This window comes from Lolium perenne, chromosome 3 (genome assembly GCF_019359855.2).
Source record: "Lolium perenne isolate Kyuss_39 chromosome 3, Kyuss_2.0, whole genome shotgun sequence".
In the NCBI taxonomy this organism is placed as follows: domain Eukaryota; kingdom Viridiplantae; phylum Streptophyta; class Magnoliopsida; order Poales; family Poaceae; genus Lolium; species Lolium perenne.
In genome coordinates, this window is record NC_067246.2 from 245,064,421 (window position 1) to 245,073,396 (window position 8,976).

Genomic DNA, 8,976 nt, shown 5'->3' on the forward strand with positions numbered 1-8,976 from the left:
GATGAAGAGGTTCATTGTAGAGCTTGGTGTGGTTCCTAGTGCATTGGACCCATTAATCATATACTGTGATAACATGGGTGCCATCGCCAATGCACAAGAACCAAGGTCACACAAGAGGCTGAAGCATATCAAGCTGCGTTACCACTCGATTCGCGAGTACATCGAAGATGGAGAAGTAAAGATTTGCAAAGTACACACTGATCTGAATGTAGCAGATCCGTTGACTAAAGCTCTCCCTAGGGCAAAGCATGACCAACACCAGAATGCCATGGGTGTTAGGTATATTACAATGTAATCTAGATTATTGACTCTAGTGCAAGTGGGAGACTGAAGGAGATATGCCCTAGAGGCAATAATAAAGTTATTATTATTTATATCTTTATGTTTATGATAAATGTTTATATATCATGCTATAATTGTATTAACCGAAACATTAGTACATGTGTGATATGTAGACAAACAAGAAGTCCCTAGTATGCCTCTTAAACTAGCTTGTTGATTAATGGATGATTAGTTTCATAATCATGAACATTGGATGTTATTAATAACAAGGTTATATCATTATATGAATGATGTAATGGACACACCCAATTAAGCGTAGCATAAGATCTCGTCATTAAGTTATTTGCTATAAGCTTTCGATACATAGTTACCTAGTCCTTATGACCATGAGATCATGTAAATCACTTATACCGGAAAGGTACTTTGATTACACCAAACACCACTGCGTAAATGGGTGGCTATAAAGGTGAGATTAAGTATCCGGAAAGTATGAGTTGAGACATATGGATCAACATTGGGATTTGTCCATCCCGATGACGGATAGATATACTCTGGGCCCTCTCGGTGGAATGTCGTCTAATGTCTTGCAAGCATATGAATGAGTTCATAAGAGACCACATACCACGGTACGAGTAAAGAGTACTTGTCAGGAGACGAGGTTGAACAAGGTTCCAGAAAAGTCCGGAAGAAACCACCAAGGAAGGTGGAGTCCACATGGGACTCCACCTCCATGGCCGGCCAACCCTAGTGGGGGAGGAGTCCCAAGTGGACTCCCCCTTAGGGGGCCGGCCACCCCCCCATATGGGAGGTGGAACTCCCACCTCTAGTGGGAGTCCTAGCTTGGCTAGGTTTCCCCCTCATATGGAAGGTTTTTGGTTCGGGTCTTATTCGAAGACTTGGAGACCAACTCTTGGGGTTCCACCTATATAATGAGGGCCAAGGGGGAGGGGGCCGGCCACCTCAAACACCACCAAGGTGGCCGCACCCCATAGTGGCCGGCGCCCCCCTCTCCCCAAACCCTAGCCGCCTCGCTCCTCTACTTCCCGCACGCTTAGCGAAGCTCCGCCGGACTTCTCCACCACCACCGACACCACGCCGTCGTGCTATCGGATTCAAGAGGAGCTACTACTTCCGCTGCCCGCTGGAACGGGGAGGTGGACATCGTCTTCATCAACAACCGAACGTGTGACCGAGTACGGAGGTGCTGCCCGTTCGTGGCGCCGGAACCGATCGTGATCAAGATCTTCTACGCGCTTTTGCAAGCGGCAAGTGAACGTCTACCGCAGCAACAAGAGCCTCATCTTGTAGGCTTTGGAATCTCTTCAAGGGTGAGACTCGATACCCCCTCGTTGCTACCGTCTTCTAGATTGCATCTTGGCTTGGATTGCGTGTTCGCGGTAGGAAAATTTTTGTTTTCTATGCAACGTTGTCCTACAGGCCCGACCTGAATAAAGGCGCCGGTCCTAGGGTCTCTCTTGGGCGAAGATGAAGACCTGCCGGAGGCCTGCCCTTCATGATCTGGCCGGTGTGTTGAGTTCCAGATGGCACCGCCAGCGAATGTAACAGTGCTTCTATTGCTTGGAGTTTGCTGGATCGGTGGTATTCGGTCGTGCGCACCCATGTTTTTATTCCGACCGTTTGGTTCTGGAGGGTGCTGCGCGAAGCTCTTTTCTGTGTTGACACCAAGTGACAACTGATCCATGGTGAAGTCGGAAGAAGAGAATATCATCAAGGCGGATTGAAGGACTAGCTAATGGAGGTTCAAGTTTTTGCGCTGTTGAGGGGCTTGCTTGGTGTTCCGGACTTCACAACAGTGGTATGAAAGTGGGGGCGGCAGCACATGTGAAGTTCGGAGTTTTACCTTTCATAGTGAAAACCCAAGGTCTGGCCTTAACTGGTTGTGACTGACAATGTCCTTGTTGAAGTCATTGTTTTGAAAGCAGAGACTATCTTCAGAGTGAAAACTTAAGATCTTTGATCGGACGACAACGGCGCTGGTGCACTGTTCTCTTCTTGGAGGCGTCGCTTTTGAAGAGTCTGACTTTCAGGTGTTGTCTTGGTGGTGGATGTATTACTGTTGCTACGGCTGGGATACTGTAGCGAGACTTTTATTTCCTAGTTTTTCTTTTCTCTTTTTTTAGCTGTGTGTATTCGTAATGTTATTAGATCCGTAATGTTATTAGATCCGTAATGTTATTAGAGCATTGCGTTGTTGCAGAGGCTGGATGTAATTGGTATCTTATAATATTAATATATTTCCTTTATTGAAAAAAATATTTGCCAAACAAGAAGTGGCCAGTTCATGGTCAGCTTGGTCTACAAGAATCTATCGTTGTTGGGTGTTGGTAGGTACGGTGGCAATGTCGAGATTGTTAAGGGTCTAGCCGTGGCAACCCCGGCGAAGACAGCATTTGCGATCAATGCATTGACATCAAAGTATGATACGCGAGTGAGAAATCTGTCCGAAAAAAAAAACGGCCTGGAACAAACCGCCGAAAGGATCTTATAAATTAAATATTTATGCCTCCTATAGAGAAGTGTGTGTCTGCTGGCCCTGATCAAACAATCAATCTTCCTAAGGGTCGCCACCTCTTTCCATGCGTGCGCCCCCGCCGACGTCATTGCCGCTGGTGGCAACGGCAGACAGGTTCACCTACACCACAATGTTGGTGGCGTTCGGTGGAGCGGGGGATGGAGGAGCTGCGTGCGGCTTATACTCCCTCCATCAATAAATATATAAGTGTCTCACTTTTGTTTAGATACCAATTTGTCTAGACGAATTTTAATTATAGATACATTTGTATCTAGAAAAAAGTAAGACACTATCTATCTATTATATTATTAAAACAACAAACAACCAACGGTGAAGATTTGTTAATTAAAAGTCATAATATTCAAACGGTTGAGATTAATGGAGTTGACAATAATCACATGCGCGTGCACCGTTCACAAATCTGATGGCCACCGTGTACAATAGAAACTCTAACCAATCTGATGATGGAGTACTAGATTTGATCAGCCGTTACCCGAATCTTTTTCTCTATCTAAAACCGCACGTTCCCAAGTAAAAAAACAAAAGAAAACACGTTTCTCTTTGCATCATATATAGCCGAGATTGATGCTGCATCCCTCAGATCAAATCATCAGCCCCGCAGGTTTACTGTGACGGACAATAAATAGATGTCGACGGTTTTGGAACCATTCGCCGCCGCAGGACGCACGATGTTGATGTCCTCCGCCGGCAGCCATAGATCGTTTCTCCAGCCCCGCGGTAGGCTCCCATGGTTCATATCGACTCATGCATACATGTTTCAATATTTCCTCAGACGCATATGCCATGCATGAAGCCATGCACGATGCGGAGAAATTGGATGGAATTTGAGTTGCCTCATGCACACAACCATGCAGCCCTAATTGGCTAATTCAGGTAATGTCGCTTGAGTTTTTCTCAAGCTAGGGCGTGCAATTATGTAGATGCATTGCTACTCCGTATGATTATCTATCACGTGAGTGTAATCTGGATAATTTAATCTACAGGAATCTAAAGGTATAATTGATGCAACCCCATGGGCACCTCATGGCAATTTGCGATTCTGGACCGTCAGATCACCCCATGAGGCGTATCTCGTCCGTTTATTTTGGGCAGGAAGCGAGCGTCTTGGTTGACTCTCCACGCGCGTGGGCATTTCCCCGCAGAGTCCACCCACTAGCTAACCCCATGCAACGGCCGTTTGTTACCCTCCCCGTCTGCGCGTGGGTCCCACCTTTGGTCGGGCCCGGTCGTCGGTGACTGTGGGTGGGCTTTCGTTCGGTTGGAAAAGATCTCCATCCGTAGGGGTAGATTGGGCATTTCCTCTCGCCTCGATCGGATCAGACAAAATTGCAGCCCGTGGTCCAGAACCCTAGCCATTCTGCGTTCGCTCCCCCAATCGCTCTCGTTTTCTCCTCCCTGATTCTCCTCGTCCGTCCGCCGCCGCTGCCTCCTCTCCGGCGAGCCGCCGTCGCCCACGTCCGCTCGCCGTCGCCCACGTCCGCCCGCCGTCGCCCGCCTCCTCTCCGGTGATCCAAGGACGAGCGGCTGTGGCTGGCACGGCCGCGCTCGCCTCGTCTTCATAGGCTCCGGCGAGGCAGGGCCATGGGTGTCGAAAACCCTAGCCGCCACAAGCCAATCCCTTGCTAGCTTTCTCCCACAATCCCCACGCATGGCTCTCCCTAATCCCCTTCCCTTGACTTCTCCTCTCCCACCATGGCCACCAAAGAGGAGCGGCTAGAGGATGGTCGGAGGCACTGCTTGTGCACATAAGGAGGAGCACGAGGCGCAGCTACCGGTGAGGGCATAGAGGAAGAGGATGAGGTGAGGGGGAGGAGTGGTGAAGAGATGCTTGACGGAGGCAGAAGAGAGACCGCCTGCGGTGAGCTGCATCTCCAATCGACCTCCATCGTCCATCCCTGGATTTACTTTGGGTCGTGCGGCGGCCGGCGGCCGGCCGGCAGGCCCGGGCTCTGCCTTGCCGCTCCACCCGACCCCTTATCTGTGGCAGATGGAGGGCTTCAACGGCGCTGGTTTGAGCTCTCTCTCCCTCCGGCTAAATGTCAAGGTGGATCTTGTGGTGAACATGGTGGAGCTTGGCAGCCTGACTGCCAACGACCTGCTTGTCCGTGCTAGAGAGTATGTGCAGCAGCTTGCAGAGGCATAGATGCCTTTGATCTCATCATACAAAAATGTGGATAGCGAGAGGTATACACCTATTTCTCTATACTAGGTCATCTCTGATTTTGTTTCTCCAAATGAACCATGTGTTTTATTTACTATTTTAGTATAGTTCTAGGTGTTTAACTCGAAATTGTTGGTCACTTTGAATATATGTGCAGGTGTGGTGCATCTGATGGTCGGAAAGGCCTATTGCCACGGACTTGCATGTGAGTACTCATCAGAATATGTAGCGTCTATCATAACTTTGTCATTATGTGCCATGCCCTGCTATGTTATTGGATAAATGAACACTCCCTCTGTTTTTTTCAGCGAAGTTTTGTAGGATTGTCTAAAACTATTGATCTACTGTCATTGTTTGTTACCTGCATCTGTTCGTTTTGCTAAAGATTTATGCTTGCTGTAGCTTTTGGCTCACAAGCCTCACAGGTTAGTGTCTTCTTCATTTCTTCGTCTGATATTGTGTTCAAAGTGGCTTCATATATTTCTTGAGAGTGGTGTCTTCATTTCTTCGTCTGATATTGTGCTCAAAGTGGCTTCATATATTTCTTGAGAGTAGTCATCCTGAAGTTGATTTACATTTCCCGCAAGTAGCTCTGTTATATGCACATAAATTTCATATGAGTTGATATAAAATCTTTATATCTCATTTGATCTTTATAAAAGCTCATAATGAAATCTTGAATTCAGCATTCTTTAAATATATGAGATTGAGGTTATAAAGGTTGAGCCATAGATAGAGAAACTAATCCAATTATTGTTGATACCTCAGTTTCAGGTTTCTAAGAGTATCGCCGTAGATTATGAGAGATGGATTCCTAATAGCTTCTTTTTGATTTACTAAAGGCATGAACCACATATAAAGTTCAGAGAAAATTTAAAGCTCATTTGGAACGACTGAAAATGTTTAAAGTTCATTCATACATTTATTTTCTCTTCATAGTCCATTAACAGGCTAACGGCCTTCGATTTATCTCGCTCCTGTTGCGGAAATTAATCGAGTATGAAGCAAATAGGATGATATTTTTCTGTAGAGACCCCTGATGTCTTCTTTCATGTCCCGGTGAGTTCATATTTTTGTACTGCTTATCGCTACGTATGAGACATATTAGGAGATCTGCAGTGAATGACAAGTGACTTTATTCTGCAATTGCTTTTTGTTGCTATGCCTTACAGTTTTATTTTATGCCATTTATTCAGCCAAAAATTATGTTGGTCATACCTCTTATCTAAAGAAATGCTTTCATGCATGTACTGCTGCAGGACATTCCCAAGGATATTCAGGGTTCCCTATAAAGAATATTATTCGATCTTATGCTAAAATCATGGTCTTTCAAAGGCTGAGTACCATCTTGAATTATTAGAAGATAGCAAAGTTCGTGAGAATTGCTCTTTAACGCATCTACATGTCGATGTCTGGACCCCAGTCCAATGATTTATGAAATAACAAAGAAAGTTGCTGACAAGCTTAAGGGCACAACATTATCTGGTACTTATGACATCCTTACTCTACTCTGTAGATGTTGCGTGAATTTTATGGGAGACAACTTATTCGGTGGAATCAGATGTAAATTAAAAATCCATGCTAGCATACTAACAAGTGCATTACAGAAACAAGCTTCTCTTTCTGGCCCAGTTGTGCTCTTCATATCTTTCTGCATTACAGAAGATTGTGTGATGTCTAATGTGTGTGAGAGAAAAGAGAACAGACTTTCAGTGGGAAGGAAAATTATCTGCCCATGTCTATTTTCTTTAGGTATCCTAGAATCGCTTCAGTATTTTCTCAGTTTTTTAAATTTGTTTATGCCCATACAGCATACACACAATCTTCAGTTCCGTGTTATCACAAACAGGAAAGATTCAGTTGACGTTGTTGGGTGTCATGGATGTCTTGCATCTCAAATTTGTAGTTGAAGAGAAAAACACGAGTTTCTCAGATTTTGGACCAGCATGTGCTTATCCGGGAAGGAGTTTTTAAAAGAAAATAAATGCTAGAGTATATGCTCATAGGTAGATGACTGTACAGGAAGAGAAGCTTGGCTAGTGCATTTGACAGTAACATAAGTTGAATCATGAACACATGAAGCTCTATCCAGTATACTAGCTGCTAGCATAGTTTCTAAGTGCTAACTGAACTATTTAAACTGTGCATCTCTCAAACTATAGTAACACCTATTCTGAAAGCGAAAGTTAGAACTTTCAGTGATTTGTACGTGATCATCTTGCCATGTGCTTGTCTAAATAAGAAAATAGCAGACTAAGGCTATTGTTTGGTTGCCAAGTTATTGTGATGACCATACTACTGTTTTATGCGAAGCTGTGAACAGAGAATCTTGGTTTTGGTGCATGTCCATGCTATTTATTTATTTTTTGCGCTTGGGTAGTATATATTCTGAAGAACTCAATCATAGAGACTTCGCTTGCGGAATATTCTGAAGCTGTAAATTTGGATTTTGTTATCATCGATGTCGTTTATTTAATAGCTAAACCCATACACAGTACAAATTTAGTTATGAAGTTTCAGTCTAAAATGATGACCTTTTTTCGTAAAATGTTAGCAACTCTAAAACATATAGGTTCATCGTGAATGTATCTGAAGAAATTTAGGCATCTAGCTTGGATTCATCTAAAACATTCAAATGTATGGATTAGATTTCAGTGTGCTTCTCAGTAGATGTGGTCAATTAGAGAGTTAAACATTTCACATTATGTCTGAAACATTTTGTTATCAATTTAGCATGGCTACTCTGACTATGAGAGGTACATGCTGTAGCTTGTTGTGTTGAGAATGAATGTAGTGAACAGATTGCTGCATAATAGCTTACAGAATTTTGCTTCTTACTAGCGGTTTGCTACACTGATTTTATACAGAATTATAAGAAGGGTTTAGTGTTCTATAAAAATGGTGTTTTTCATACATTGCTCTTTAATCTGGAATTGTTTAGCGACCCCCTCTCTCTCCCTCACGCTACTTTTTCTTGTTTTTTTCCTGTTGCAGCCAGTTGTTGTTTGGATGATTTGTTGCTGCTAGAGAGGGGGATGGGAAGAGAAAGAAGAAATGGTGAGGGAGGTTGAAAAGGAGCCAACAGATGAACATGGATCTGCAATAATCAGGTATAGAATCTTGATATTTATTGTATGTCAGATTGTAAATGCTAACTCCTTTTTTTTATGAATACCTTGATGAGATAAAATTATTTTCTCAGAAACTACTTTGGTGGTGGATGGATGTTTGCATCAGATCTGAGGGTGCAATGGTGGTCTGTCCATTCTCTCCCATACTCTCCTTTGATTTTTTATGTGTGATATGGCTTTGATCTCTTTTGGATGTGTGGAATATGCTTTGCTCTATATTGCCTAGGTCCTGAAGCATTTCCATGAGGTGTTTAGTGCATATATGAAGAATCAGGGGTACAAATTGGGGACTTTCCAACAATTATGGTATTTTCCTTTTCTTGTAGTGTTAGTATACTACGAACAAATTCCGTGGATTGTGATTCTCTTAATGCCACAAACCATAGCCAAATTATTAATATCATTTTTGTACTTCTACAGAAGAAGTGTGATCTTAAACACCGACCATGCGATGAAATCTGTAGATGTTTCTGCAAGTTTTGCTTCAGCGATGTTTGCCTCTTTGCCCCTTGCTTGATTGGGCTACTTAACTGGGAAATCGTCGGCTGCATCTTACTTTCAGGTTTGACACTTTGGCGCTTGCTTGATTCGGCTGCTCCTAGAAAAAGTTTCTGCAAGTTCTGTTTCGTTGATGTTTGCCTCGATGGGAATGGATCTACTTGTCGGGATTAATAAGCTTTGTGGATGTATTAGGTTGTGACTTGGTCTGGTCCTCGGTGTACTGATTTAGCAAATAGCTTGAATCGGGCCAGTCACAATACAGATTGCTGCTCTTTTCCTTGACGGACAAATTAGACTTATCATTTGCTGCTATTGTTACAAATCTTATAGCTACATGCAGGTATGAG

General features: G+C 43.7%; 1 long non-coding RNA gene across 3 annotated transcripts in view; it reads left to right on the forward strand.

Moving 5' to 3' along the window:
- Positions 1-4,207: 4,207 nt before the first annotated feature.
- The window catches only part of LOC127321544 (uncharacterized), a 7,147-nt gene continuing 2,378 nt past the window's right edge, over positions 4,208-8,976 (forward strand). Inside the window, exons 1-9 of one of the 3 annotated variants that reach the window (XR_007864163.2) lie at positions 4,208-5,020; positions 5,155-5,202; positions 5,306-5,422; positions 5,766-6,056; positions 6,257-6,482; positions 7,992-8,107; positions 8,200-8,253; positions 8,355-8,434; positions 8,549-8,976. The exon at positions 8,549-8,976 is cut by the window's right edge and continues 524 nt beyond it. This is a non-coding gene — a long non-coding RNA (uncharacterized lncRNA). Of the gene's footprint in view, positions 5,021-5,154; positions 5,203-5,305; positions 6,057-6,256; positions 6,483-7,991; positions 8,108-8,199; positions 8,254-8,354; positions 8,435-8,548 lie in introns of all 3 variants that reach the window. The other 2 variants (XR_011755903.1, XR_007864162.2) reach the window with 2 other exon arrangements.